The sequence below is a fragment of the Saccopteryx bilineata genome, chromosome 1, assembly GCF_036850765.1.
Source record: "Saccopteryx bilineata isolate mSacBil1 chromosome 1, mSacBil1_pri_phased_curated, whole genome shotgun sequence".
NCBI lineage: Eukaryota > Metazoa > Chordata > Mammalia > Chiroptera > Emballonuridae > Saccopteryx > Saccopteryx bilineata.
In genome coordinates, this window is record NC_089490.1 from 229586352 (window position 1) to 229597535 (window position 11184).

The 11184-nt window shown below is 39.8% G+C and overlaps 1 non-coding gene across 1 annotated transcript; it reads right to left on the reverse strand.

Annotated features, from left to right (window-relative positions):
- Positions 1-10671: 10671 nt before the first annotated feature.
- LOC136321204 (small nucleolar RNA SNORA20) lies at positions 10672-10808 on the reverse strand. The gene has a single exon (XR_010728483.1). It is a non-coding gene; the product is annotated as a small nucleolar RNA SNORA20 (small nucleolar RNA).
- Positions 10809-11184: the final 376 nt, after the last annotated feature.

Here is an 11184-nt window from a genome sequence, read left to right on the forward strand (position 1 = left end):
TCAAAGCGAGACAGACCCATGTTCTGTTTCCTCAGTATACACTTTCCTAATAACTGACTCTGAATACATATTCCAGTTTTTAAAGTCATCCTCAGGAATAGTATTGTATTCAATCCTTGGTGAACAACCCTGGAGGCTAAGAGACAGTCCAAGACTATATTACACGTGGACCAAGTGAGACTTAAACCTTTTCTTGTCAAACTCTGTCATCGACACACTAAAGCTCAGATATTCAGGTTATGTGGGAGAAGAAAGAGACAATTTCTTCAGTCACACTGTATTTTGTGTTCAGCACCCATCTCTAAGATTAAATATTATGTTAGTTGGCCAAAGGCCTTGCTTTGGTTATTATATTAAAATTAAAAAAAATAATACCCTTTTGAGCACAGAGATGGCTGAGGTGGGTGAACCTGGGGACCCACAGTGAAAATTTGCCGTGAAATAACTTTAATATAGTTAAAAATACCTAAATTGGTCAAAACTGCATGTTTTATATGACACATACATTGTTTCAGGGCATATGAAATGAAGGAAAAGTTCTAAATTGTTTTTATGACAAATGTGATAAAAATAGTACACAACAAACAAATAAAAAGAAAGGAAAGTGAAGTATGGACCAGAGCAACATGATGTGAATATTGGTTCCAAAGTCTTAAATAAAATTTTGATGAGTAAACTCTAACATCACATTAAGAAAATAATAAAAGTAACACACCATAAACGAGTGGGGTTTATGCCAGGAATTCAAAGACTACCAAATATTAGAAACTATATTAATAAAAGTCATTATATTAGATATAGGAAGAAATTCTATGATTATTTTTAGAGATGGTAAAAAATTATTTGACAAAATTCAACATCTTTTTCTAATTAAAGCTCTTGAGAAAATATTAGTAGATATCTCCTTAAAGTGAGAAAACATACATACCCAAATCCTAAAGCCAGCATTTTAATGAATAGGAAATTGTAGGGACATTCTTACTAAGATCAGGAACAAGGCCAGTATACCTTTCTCCTTCATGGCCATTTAACATTCTTCTCAAAGTACCAGCTAATTTAATCAGACTAGAGAAAGCAATCATAGGCCAATGACTATGAACAAAAAAAATAAATAAATAAAATGATCTCTACTTGGAGAAGACATAATAATATCCCTGGAAAATCCTAGAGTATTAATGATAAAAGTAACTCAGTAAAAGAATTCAGCAAGACAGCAAGATATAAGGTTAACATTAAAAAGTTAATATCATTAACATACATAAATAATCATTCAAATATATAAGGAATGAACTCTGAATTTATAGTAGAGGAAAGGGGATGATAAACTATTTAGTAATAAAATGATATCTCATTAAAAATATTTGTACACATAAACTTGTACATGTTTGTAGCATCTTCATTCATCATAGACAAAAACAGAAAATGACTCAGACGCCTGTCCACTTGTTTTGTTGGTTAACAGATTATGGCATATTCATACGATGGAATACTACTCAGCAATCACAAGGAATGAATTAGTGATTCATGCAGGAGCAGAGATACATCTCAAAAGCATTTTCTAAATGAAAGAAGCTAGGCTAAACAGCTACTCACTGTTGGATGATACCTACTGTATTTGCCCATGTATAAGACTCACCCTGTTTTGAAGAATTTGGGGTCTAAAAAGTGGGTACATCTTATACAGTGGTCGTGGCATTTCAAATGCCATAGAGGAAACTGAGGACCAGGCAATATATAAAGACAGTGCTTTGTCATCAGACACAGAGTAGGACAAGCTAATGGATGGGAGTTTGACAGTGATGAGGAGTTGTATGAATTTTATGATGAATAAAACTTGAGTTCAATAACTTCATGTAATATCTTTTTTTTTCAAATTTCAGGCCCCAAAACTAAGGTGCATCTTATACCTGAGAACATCTTATACATGAGGAAATATGGTATATAAAATTCTATAGAAGCAAAACTAAGGTGACAGAAAGATCAGTAGATCCCACAGACCAGGGCTCAGGAGAGAGGATTCATTGCTAATGGGCATTAGGAAAATTGGAGATAAAGGACCTATTTTACAACTTGATTGTAAGGGTGGTTACATTACTGTATACATATGCCAAAACTCATTGAATTGCACACCCAAAATGATCAAGTTTTTATTATGCATAAACTATACCTTGATAAAGCTGGTAGCTTGCTTTCTACGAGTCCTCAGGACACCAGCAAAGGCACCCTAGAGTAAAGCATAAATGGAAAAGGAGTGTCTCTGTACAAAATAGCCTTGCAGGCTATTAAAATATAAACTAGATATTTTTGGGCAGAAAATTTAGGGTCACCAGGGCACCTGGGCTTCCAGATTTTGAATTTCTCAGCATTCCTGGTGAAGCTCAGAATAGATGCAAAGTTATGCAAAAAGTGATAAACAGCATGTAACCGCTGTCCTCATAGAACCACCTGCTGTTTCCTTCATTTATCACCCTCTTCTCTGCCCAATAAGCTTCTGCTGTTCATTCATTCATTCATTCATTCACTCACTCAACATTTACTAAGTGGGCTTAAATATTATGTCCTCCATGAAGTTTTCCACAATTTCCCTAACAAAATTAGTCTCTTCCTCTCTATCTTTCCATGGAACTCTATTCACACCCCCGTGATGTCTCTCATAAGTGTTGAAAGGATACATCACTCTCCTCTTCTGCTCTGTAGACTCAGGCTGCTCCTGCTTGACGGAGACCAGCCTTACTCAGCTGGTTACCACCAGTGTCTGGGCTTCTATGGATGCTGACTGATGATGAAGGAATAATGAATGGAAATAGGAATTCATGTAAACACAGGAGCTCTCACTGCTAGGAGAGGTAGCAGGGATGGCTTTGTGGTCAAGGGCTCAGACTTTGAAGGTTTACTGCCGTGGCTTTAGTCTTGGCTCTAAGATTGAGTAGCAGTGGGTTTCCAGGCAAGGTACATCCCCACTCTACAGCCCCACTGCTACATTTGAAACAATGGTAATAATCACAGTACCCACCTCGGGGTGTCACTGTGAGGCTTAGAAAAAAGAAACCATAGTAAGTATTTAGAAGATTGTCAGGTGTATATTATGTGCTCGACAAATGATAACTATTATTGTGTATTCTTCCTCCCTTGTGAATTTTCTTGTTTCTAGCAAAATGTTTGTGCACTTGGATGGATCATTGGGTATGGGGAACAGAGAGATATTTATATTTCATTCCCAGTGAAAAGCAGAGAGGGGAGAGGATAAGTTAATAAATTTTGTGCTTAGCCTTTGTTCTTCCCAGCTATAGCCCAGCTATACCTCCTAATGTTACTCCCTCGCTTCATATGGACTCCAGTGCAGTAAGATGCTGGAATCTAGCCATGTAAAACTAGAAGGAGTCTTTCTAGCCAGAGAAAATAAAGTTGGAGGGTAACATGTGTCATCAAAAGGAAAAAAAAATCTGCATTTTTGTTATTGAGGAAAAGGTGGATTTGAAATAGGTTCTGCTGGGTTAATGGCTACAATACCCATGAGATAAATGACCACTTTTAGAGAGCAGGCAGTAACTCCTAGCCTGGAGCCATGATTTTGAGACCATTTAGGTAATCTTACATTTTACCTAGCTTCTCAATAGAGTATTTTTAAAAGTGCTGGATAGCCCTGGCCTGTTTGCTCAGTGGTAAAGCATCAGCTTGGAGTGTGAAAGTCCTGGATTCGATTTCTGGTCAGGGCACACAGAAAAAGTGACCATCTGCTCCACCCCTTCCCCTTCTCTGTCTCCTCTCTCTTCCTCCTGCAGCCATGGCTCAAATCAAGCAGGTTGGCCCTGGGTTCTAAGGATAGCTCCATGGCCTCACCTCAGGTGATAAAAATAGCTCTGTTGCTGAGCACCAGAGCACTGGCCTCAGATAGGCAGAGCATCACCCCCTAGTGGGGTTTTTGGGTGGATCCTGGTTGGGGTGCATGCAGGAATCTGTCTTTCTGCCTCCTCATCTCCCACTTAATAAAAAAAAGTGCTGGACATACTTCTCTAAGGGTCCCTCAGACACCCATGTCAGATTTTTGTTCAGCATTGGGGAGAAGTATCAGGTACAAGGAAGCTGGGCGAAGAAACAAAGGGAGGGAGGTATCATTTACTGGGAAGCATGAGGGGGAATTTGGAGAACTCCAGGCAAGCTGAGTCTAGACTTGTTCACATTCGTCCAACTGCCTACTTTGCTTTTCCTGGGTCTCTGGCTTTCCCTGAATATTCCAGAATTGGGTTTTCAGTTTCTTTCTGTCCTCAACTTCTCTCCCTCTCTTGCTTTCTTAGGAACTGAGACTGGCCTTGATTAGATAGTGACAGGGTAAAAGTTTCCTCCAGCACGTATCAAGGCTCGGTGTTCTTGAATCCACTGCTGGCCAGTCTCTGGCTGGCACTGTGTATCCACTCACCATCTTCTCCACCCTGCCCTATGGCCCAGGGGCCTGAACTGTATGTTCCTGGCCTCTGGCTTCCCACTATGTCTGGCCAGTGCAGGTAGGTGGTCAGGAGCAAGACAAACTGGGCTGTTTATTCCCCTGGTTCCCCCCTCTGTGGGGCCAAAAGGCTGGTCGAATCCCTCAGAAGAATCCCAAGGATGTCCTGTCTTGTCTATCCCCAAACAACTCTTCTCCTGCAGGTAGGTCACAGTAACCACTCTCTTCTATACCTGACCTAGGGTTCTTACAAGACAGAGCTCTGCATTTTTGGTTTCCCCTTACCCTGGCTGCCTCTTTGAAAATAGTTTCTGTATTAAAACTCTCCTAGAATTATCTTAACTTGCATGTATCATCCAATTCCGGCAGGGGAATCGACTACACAAATCAACAGCAAACTTGTTTCAACTTCAGCTTTCTGAACACTGAGTGTAGAAATTGTGAATGAATAGTAGGACTGGAGGGGAAGCATTAACAACACCGGATTCTGACACCAGTGGTCCAGGGATGACCTTGAGAGAGACTCGACCAGACTCTGACAGTCAAACTGGACTCGGTCCAGATTTCGTCAAATAGTAGGAACCATGCAGCCCTCATAGATCCCCTTGTTCCAGCACCTCTTCTGAGAAGTCCAGATTTTTATATGAGATCATTATGAGCTAAGTTGGGAAAGGCAGGGGGATTTCTTAACCAAGCCCTGGTGTCTGTGGGAGGGCTCTGATAACCAGAAAACCAGATTTAGAGTCTCAGCATTATGTGACATAGAGTTTCTCACACCTCATTGATTTCTGCTGGCGTGGTTTACCTGTAGCTGAGGGCCACTGAAGTTTATTTGTATTGATTGAACCATCACTATTAAGATAGGGAGATGTAATAGATGGCAGGTGCCCAAACCCAAAATTAAAGAATGGGGTCCATGCAAGCCAGCTGTGCATGCCTCTAGTCCAACGCAACAGTTGTTAATTGCATGGTATTACAAGGAAGCAGTCAGCCACAGAAACAAACCAGAAAACGAATCAACAGGTATCAGGAACACACTAGGGAGGACCAGCCAGGCATGCAGAGGAAATCCAGAACCTACCTGGATCTTGATGTTGCGTGGACTTGACCATTTCAGAAGTCTGTCCTGATTTGGGCACACCAGTCAAGATCAAAAGGAAGAGAGTGGTCTTCTTCTCCAGCTAAAGGCAGGGCATGAATCCCCATGAAGGCTCCTACAGTCAGCCCTACAGAACATCACACCAGTGAACTGGCTTGTGCAAGAACAGGTTTTGCCATTGGACTGTTTGATTTTGTTCTAGTGTAATAAAACAGTGTCACGTGGTACATCTGGAGGATAACGTCCCTGAGTAGTCTTGGCCATTTTGGTAATGACACGTTAATTTGAAATCACTCCACAGACACCCTTTCCCTACAACCCAAAATTTTAACGTGGTAGTCTGTCTTCTCTGTCTACAGGTGTATATTTCGCTGCTGTTTTATGCTACTAAGTCGATTTCCCATTAGCTCTGTTAATGTGGTGATAAGTTACTTGCTTTTAGAATCTCAGAGATAATCACTGTCTTTCTCTCTCTCTCGAACAAAGCATCCTAAGTAGGTGTTTAGGACATTGGAAGCTAAATTTTGCCTGCTTTTCTTGATGTTGCCACTGGGTTGGCATTAACCAAGCAGGGATCCCCACCTCTTGGAAAAGGTGATTCAATTCCTAATGACAGCAAAGTGCAGACAAGACAGCTCTGAAGTTCACTGTCATAAGTAACGGGAAGTGAGGGAGGGCTGGAGCAATACCGGGAATGCTTTTCCCACCAGAACTCTTTCTTCTTTATCGCTGCTGAGGAAGTGATGATAATTAGGAGGCACTACGAGATGATTTACTATTCATTCTTAACTCTGTAACTGTTACAACCACCATTAATGGAAACACTATTAAAGGAGGAAGAATGGACAGCTTGGGGGGTGGGGTGGAGGAGGAAACTGGGTGGTTAGCGCTAATGAAAGTAGCTTGAGAAACACCAGATTATCAATTGTCTGTTCAAAAGGGAAAGTAGTAATAATAAAGTTGACTTTTGGGGAGTTCTATGTTCTTTACCTGTATTATTTCATTGACTTCTCAGACATGTCTATGAGGTGGGAGCTATTTATGGTCCCTTGGGGCACATAAATTGTTGTCACAGTACCTATAGAAGGGTGGTATTATGTATAGAGAGTGATATTGCCTGGAGATGGGCATGGTGTGTATATTGACTACAGAATGATGCATTCTGCTCAAAGGATCATTTACCAAGATGGTAATTCTCATGGGAAACTGACCTTTCCCCAAGCTTTAAGGTAAACCAGTGGTTCAGTTTAGAAAGTAACCCTGTGTCTTTGGAAAAAGTTGGGAACAAAGCAACCAGGTACTCAGAAAAAAAGAAAAAAAAAAACAGAGAAGACAGCAGATTTCAGAGTGGCATCTGAACTCAAGACCCAGTGTGCAATCCTCTGGGGAGGCAACAAGAGAAGCTCAGTTTACAAGGAGGGAGGAAGAGAAAGCACCCACCTCTGTGTCATGTGCCGTGGGGGGGCACCTTTCCATTTCATATGTTAATAATCCCTCAACATAGCAGAGCAGGGATAGTGGATGGATTCATTAAAAGCTAGTGTCCTTATTCATTTGGGAAGATGTAAATGCTTTATTGGTAAAGTGCACCTTTCTGTGAATTTAATTATAAATCCATTCTTAAGAATAGGTTTTGCTAAATGTAGGGGCAGGAGAGAGCCTGAAGATAGCGGACACCCAGGGGTGGAAGAAAAAGGATGTGGGAAGGACAGAGTGGGTACCTATGAAAACCCTCTCTGACCAGTTTGCCCAGGGCAGCCCCAGGAGCAGAGAGATGCAGCGGACTGCAGGAAGCTACAGACTTGACCCGTGCCGCACCCTGTCTGTGCATACCAGGAGGCAGCTCAGGTCAGCGCATGACAAACACACATGCTCTCACTCATGTGCCTCATGCATGCCCTTAGCTTCCTTTAGCAGGAAGGCCATCCGTGGTTCTTACAACTGAGCAATCATCTTGGGACAGGGGGATGTAGGTGCATTTGGGAGGTATGGAATGTTGATGGCACAAATATTTGAATTTCCTCAAGATACTCAGAAATCTCAGAAAATCAGGGGCCTATTCCATATTCTGCTATGCTCTTTTATAGTCATCTTAATTATAGCAAATAGCATTCTCCACAACCTTTCCCTGTTAGCCCAGTCTAAAAAGACTCACTGCTGTTCTCTTCAGTGCTCCTGTGCCTGCCTGGACCAGTAAAGGTGTTCAAAAGTGCTTGTTGAACACTTAGGTGATTTTCCTACTTACAGAATTAGATATCAGAATATTCATTGAAAAGTCTCAGTCCTCTCTGCCTAACATTGGGTTAGGTAGGAAAGTAAGACATGCTCTCTGGGAGTTCACAAAGCATAAACTCATAAAACAGATAAGGAACAATAGCATGGTATGACTAAATACTAAAATTAGTCATCTATATATTACCTGGGTTTCTCAGCCCAAGATATACATTAGGATCGCCCACGAAGCTCTATCAAACCACAGATGCCTGTAACTACCCACAGAGAACCTGATGAAGTCTTTCTGGTTAAGGTCTGTGTTTTTTAAGTAGTCCCCAGGTGATTCATAGGAGCACGCAGAATATGAATCACTGTGACAAGTGCCGAGAAGTATAATTGAAAGGGATGCCAGAGAGACCCAGAGTGGGGGAAAGAAACTTATGACACAGGACCTTGGGACTTGTTTTGAACCCTGAATCATAGAGAGGATGTGGACAGACAGCGATGGAGAAGGAGAACATTCAGCTTGGGAAGGGGGAGTGGAGACAGTGAGCAAAAGGAGTTGGAGGTCAAGTTGATATGTATTTGATGAGTGGCAACTGCGTATTAGAAGAAGGGCGTAGGAGTTCATGATAGCTCTGTCCTGTACCACCTGGCTACAGGATGGCAGGAGGAACAGTCTTCGTGACCAAAGGAAGGACACAGAGGGGAAGTATGTTGGCCCACAGGCCTGGGAAGTAGAGTCCCTTAGTCTGTGCCCACAAAACAGCTGTGGGTGGCTCTCAATATGGCCTCAAGAAAAGATTGAAACAGACAAAGAGATGCATGTGTTTTATATTTTTTTTTGCTAATTTATTTTATTTTTTTATTGTTGTTGAAAAATATTTCAATTATTTATTTATTATTAATTTTAATGGGGTGACATTGATAAATCAGGGTACATATGTTCAGAGAAAACATCTCCAGATTATTTTGACATTTGATTATGTTGCATACCTCTCATCCAAGGTCAAATTGTCTTCAGTCACCTTCTAACTGGCTTTCTTTCTGCCCCTCCCTTCCCCCCACCCTATCCCTCTCCCCCCACCCCCTTGTAACCACCAACCTCTTGTCCATGTCTCTGAATCTTATTTTTATATCCCATCTATGTATGGAATCATATAATTCTTAGTTTTTCTGATTTACTTATTTCACTCAGTATAATGTTATCAAGGTCCATCCATGCTGTTGTAAATGATCCGATGTCATTATTTTTTATGGCTGAGTAGTATTCTATAGTATATAAGTACTTTTTAATCTACTCGTCCACTGATGGACACTTGGGCTGTTTCCAAATCTTCACTACTGTGAACAATGCTGCCATAAACATGGAGGTGCATTTCTCCTTTTGAAACAGTGCTATAGTGTTCTTGGGGTATACTACTAAAAGTGGGATAGCTGGGTCAAAAGGCAGTTTGATTTTCAAGAAGTGTCTATTCATTTTTCTGACTATTTTTTGATTGGATTGTTTGTCTTCCTGGTGTTGAGTTTTATAAGTTCTTTATAAATTTTGGTTATTAACCCCTTATCAGACGTATTGTCGAATATGTTCTCCCATAGTGTAATTTGTCTTTTAATTCTGTTCTTATTGTCTTTAGCTGTGCAAAAGCTTTTTAGTTTGATATAGTCCCATTTGCTTATTCTGTCTTTTATTTCACTTGCCCGTGGAGATAAATCGGCAAATATGATATATTGCTGTAATAGATGTTGGAGAATTTACTGCCTATGTTTTCTTCTAAGGTGCTTATGGTTTCACGGATTACATTTGTCTTTTATCCATTTTGAGTTTATTTTTGTGAATGTTGTTTTTGTAAGTTGGGGGCCTAGTTTCATTTTTTTGCAAGTAGCTGTCCAATTTTCCCAACACCATTTATTAAAGAGGCTGTCTTTACTCCATTGTATGCTCTTACCTCCTTTGTCAAATATCAGTTGTCCATAAAGGTGTGGGTTTATTTCTGGGTTCTCTGTTCTGTTCCATTGATCTATATGCCTGTTTTGATGCCAGTACCAGGCTGTTTTAATTACAATGGCCTTGTAATATAACTTGATATCAGGAAGTGTTATTTTATTCTTTTTAAAGATTGTTGAGGCTATTCATGTTCTCTTTTGGTTCCATATAAATTTTTGGAATATGTGATCTATATCTTTGAAGTATGTCATTGGTATTTTAATTGGTATTACATTGAATTTATAAATTGCTTTGGGTAATACAGACATTTTAATGTTATTTATTCTTCCTAACCATGAGCACGGTATATGCTTCCACTTGTTTGTATCTTCCTTGAATTTCTTTTATTAATGCTTTATAATTTTCTGAGTATAAGTCTTTAACCTCCTTGGTTAAATTTACTTCTAGGTACTTTATATTTTTGGTTGCAATAGTGAAGGGGATTGTTTTCTTAATTTCTTTTTCTGACAGTTCATTGTTGGTGTATAAAAATGCCTCTGATTTCAGAGTATTAATTTTATATCCTGCCACCTTGCTGAATTCATTTATCAGGTCTAGTAGTTTTTTGACTGAGACTTGAGGGTTTTCTATATACCATATCATATCATCTGCAAATAATGATAGTTTTACTTCTTCTTTTCCAATTTGGATGCCTTTTATTTCTTCTTCTTGTCTGATTGCTGTGGCTAGGACTTCCAGGACTATGTTGAATAAGAGTGGTGAAAGGGGGCACCCCTGCCTTGTTCCTGATCTTAAGTGGGTTGCTTTTAATTTTTGCCCATTGAGTATGATGTTGGTTGTGGGTTTGTCATAGATGGCCTTTATCATGTTGAGGTATGTTCCTGGTATTCCCACTTTGCCAAGAGTTTTGATCATGAATGGGTGCTGAATTTTATCAAATGCTTTCTCTGCATCAATTAATTTTTTTTTCAAAGTCTAGGCCAGGTATGCAGAAGAGATTTGAAACAGTTATTCCATCTCAATTTACAATGGCCCAATGTTATTTTATCCCATGCATATAACTGCTTATATCATTGAAAACACTATAGCAACAAGGTTGTCTAATTTTTTGGCATATAGTTCTTCATAGTATTTTCTTACAATATTTTGTATTTCTGTTGTGTCAGTTGTTACTTCTCCACTCTCTTTTTAAATTTCATTTATTAGAGTCTTCTCTCTTTTTTTCTTGGTGAGTCTGGTTAAAGGTTCATTGATCTTGTTTACCATTTCAAAGAACCAGCTCCTGGATTCATTGATCCTCTGTATTGTTTCTTTAGCCTCTATATCATTTATTTGTGTTCTGATCTTTATTATTTCCTTCCTTCTACTACCTCTGGGCTTTATTTGCTGTTCTTTTTCTAGCTCTTTTAGATGCAGGGTCAAGTTGTTTATTTGAGCTTTTTCTAGCTTCTTTGGTATGCCTGTAATGCTATGAACTTCCCT